The sequence below is a fragment of the Triticum aestivum genome, chromosome 5D (genome assembly GCF_018294505.1).
Source record: "Triticum aestivum cultivar Chinese Spring chromosome 5D, IWGSC CS RefSeq v2.1, whole genome shotgun sequence".
In the NCBI taxonomy this organism is placed as follows: Eukaryota; Viridiplantae; Streptophyta; class Magnoliopsida; order Poales; family Poaceae; genus Triticum; species Triticum aestivum.
Genome location: NC_057808.1, coordinates 409,727,316 through 409,730,915, shown reverse-complemented (window position 1 = coordinate 409,730,915; position 3,600 = coordinate 409,727,316).

The window sequence follows — 3,600 nt, the reverse complement described above, 5'->3', positions numbered from 1 at the left end:
AGCTCAAGTTCGCCACCTATGATGGCACCGAGGACCCCCTGAATTGGCTCAATCAGTGTGACCAGTTTTTCAGGGGACAGCGCACGCTAGCGTCCGACCGCACCTGGCTCGCCTCCTATCACCTCCGGGGTGCAGCGCAGACGTGGTATTACGCCCTCGAACAGGACGAGGGCGGCATGCCTCCATGGGAGCATTTCCGCGAGCTATGCCTCTTATAGTTCGGGCCGCCGGTTCACGGGAGCCGCCTGGCAGGGCTTGGACGTTTGCCTTTAACTTCCACGGTGCATGACTTCGCCGATCGCTTCTAGGCCCTGGCTTGCCACGCGCCCGGCGTCACGGCTCGCCAGCGGGCCGAGCTGTTTGTTGGCGGGCTGCCGGATCATATTCGCGTGGACGTGGAGATGCGCGGGTCACAGGACCTCCAGATGGCCATGTATTACGCCCACGCCTTCGAGCGATGCGCGGTGGCCATGCAGCAGGCACTACCGCCCCGGGCCGCCCGCCAGCCTCCCCGGAAGCCACCGACGCCAGCAGCGCCGGGGCGTCATGCCCAGGCTCCCGCGGTGCCCAACGCCCGGCTGCGCCACGCCCTTTCCGTCGGCTCACCATGGCCGAACAGCTCGAGCGCTGTCGTCAGGGGCTGTGCTACAACTACGACGAGCCCTATGTGTCGGGCCATGTCTGCCCGCAGCTCTTCTACTTGGAGACTGCGGACTACGTCGAGGATGACATCGCCGCTGAGGGGCTTGATGCCTTGCTCGCCCGAGTTGCCATGGAGGTCGCGTCGGCCCCTGCTCCTGCGACTGCACTCGTGGTCTCCCTCCATGCCCTAGCGGGTATACGGGCGGAGAAGACTATGCTACTGCCGGTGATGATCAACGGCGAGTGCCTCCTAGCTCTGCTAGATACGGGCTCCACCCATTAACTTCCTGCCCGCGTCGACCATGGGCCGCCTGGCGCTCCAGCCAACGGGCGGGGAGCAACTCCGGGTTACCATGGCTAGCGGTGATCGCCTCCCCTGTCACGGGATTGCGTGGCATGTCCCCATCAGCGTCGGCGACGAGCACTTCATCATCACATGCGTCGGCATAGACTTGGGTTGTTTCGACTTCATCCTCGGCGTCGACATTTTGTGGACCCTGGGTCCCATCCTCTGGGACTTCGACGCCATGACGATGACCTTCTGGCGCCTGGATCACCACGTCCGGTGGGAGGGCGTGGGCGGCACTTCTCCAGCGGCACCTCAGCCGCAGCTGACAGCGGCGACCGCTGAGCCCGAGCAACCCCTGTTGGCTCGTCTCTTGCAGCAGCACAACGACCTCTTTGACGAGCCCCAGGGCCTTCCGCCAACCCGGGCCTACGACCACCGCATTCACCTACTGCCTGGCACCGCGCCCGTTGCGGTCCGCCCATACCGCTACCCCCAGCTGCACAAGGACGAGCTGGAGCGGCAGTGCGCGGTCATGCTCGCCCTGGGCATCATCCGGATCTCGACCTCGCCGTTTTCGGCGCCAGTTCTCCTCGTTCACAAGGCAACGGCACGTGGCACTTCTGCATCGACTATCGTGCTCTTAATGCCAAGAGCTCAAGGACAAATTTCCCATTCCGGTCGTGGATGAACTCCTGGACGAGCTACAGGGGGCACGCTTCTTCACCAAGCTCGACCTACGTTCGGGATATCACCAGGTGCGGATGCACCCGGATGATGTCGCGAAGACGGCCTTTCGCACTCATCATTGCCACTTCGACTTCTTGGTGATGCCCTTTGGCCTCTCCAATGCCCCGGCAACATTTCAGGCCTTGATGAACGATGTCCTCCGTCCCTACTTGCGCCGGTTTGTGCTTGTTTTCTTTGATGACATTCTTATCTATAGCTCATCATGGGCGGAGCACCTATAGCATGTGGCCATTGTCTTCAACGAGCTTCGAGCGCACCATCTGAACCTCAAGCGTTCGAAGTGCTCGTTCGGCACAACATCGGTCGCCTACCTCGGCCATGTCATCTCGGCGGAGGGTGTCGCTATGGATGCCGACAAGGTGGCGGCGGTTGCGGCGTGGCCAACGCCGCACTCACCACGGGCCCTACGCGGTTTCCTCGGCCTCGCGGGCTACTACCGGAAGTTCATCCGGGAGTTCGGCCTCATCGCGGATCCCCTCACACGCCTGCTCCACTGCGACGCCTTCTCCTGGGATACTGAGGCGAGCGAGGCGTTTCCCTCAAGCAAGCGCTCACTACGGGGCCGGTCCTCCAGATGCCTGACTTCGACAAGCTCTTCGTGGTGGACTGCGACGCCTCGGGCATGGGGTTTGGCGCCGTCCTACATCAGGGCGACGGGCCACTCGCGTTCTTCAGCAGGCCCTTCGCCGTGCACCACCACAAGCTCGTGGCCTACGAGCGAGAGCTCATCGGATTGGTGCAGGCGGTGCCGCACTAGCGGCCGTATCTATGGGGGCAGTCGTTCCGTATCCACATGGACCACTACAGCCTCAAGTTCTTGTTGGACCAGCGCCTCTCCACCGTGTCGTAGCATTAGTGGATCAGCAAGCTCTTCGGGTTCGACTTCACCGTTGAGTACCGCCCGGGTCGCCTCAACACCGTGGCGGACGCGCTGTCCCGCCGTGACACCGACCTCGCCACGGACGCCGTCGACTCCGCGGGGGCGGCCCTCTGCATCCGTTAGGGACCCTCCTTCGCCTTCATCGACGACATCCGCCGAGCCACCGCTAGCGCCGCGGACGTGCAGCTCCTCCGTCAGCGCCTCGCAGACGGCGGCCTGGAGGAGCCGTGGCGGCTGGCCAATGGTCTGCTCCTACACGGGCGCCGGCTCTTCGTGCCGGATCACGATGACCTCCGTCACCAGGCCCTGCTGCTGGCCCACTCAGCCGGCCATGAGGGCGTGCAGAAGACCCTCCACCGTCTTCAAGCAGACTTCTACATCCCCAGCGATCGTGCGTTGGTGCGGGACTGGGTGCGGTCTTGCGTGATGTGCCAGCGCAACAAGACGGAGACACTGCAGCCGGCGGGGCTACTACAGCCCCTTGAGGTGCCCTGTCTGGGTCAAAATCTCCATGGACTTTATCGAGGGCCTCCCCAAGGTGGCGACAAATCCGTCATCCTTACGATGGTGACTGCTTCTCCAAGTATACGCACTCCATCGCGCTCGGCCATCCCTACACCGCCCCCTCTGTCGCACGGGCCTTCTTCGACGGCATCGTCCGCCTCCACGGGTTTCCTTCCTCGATCGTCAGCGACCGCGACCCGGTGTTCACGGGACATGTCTGGCGCGATCTGTTTCGGATGGCAGGACTGAAGCTGCGCCTCAGCACGGCCTTCCACCCCCAGACGGACGGCCAATCTGAGGTGGTCAACAAGGTGATTGCTATGTACTTACGTTGTGTTACAGGTGATCGCCCACGTGCATGGGTTGACTGGCTCTCTTGGGCGGAGTACTGCTACAACACCTCCTACCACTCCGCCCTACGTGCCACGCCCTTCGAGGTGGTCTACGGTTGCCCTCCGCCACCCATGTTGCCGTTCCAGCCTGAGACGGCCCGGACTGAGGCGGCGGCCGAGCTTCTCCGCCGCAGGGATGAGATCCT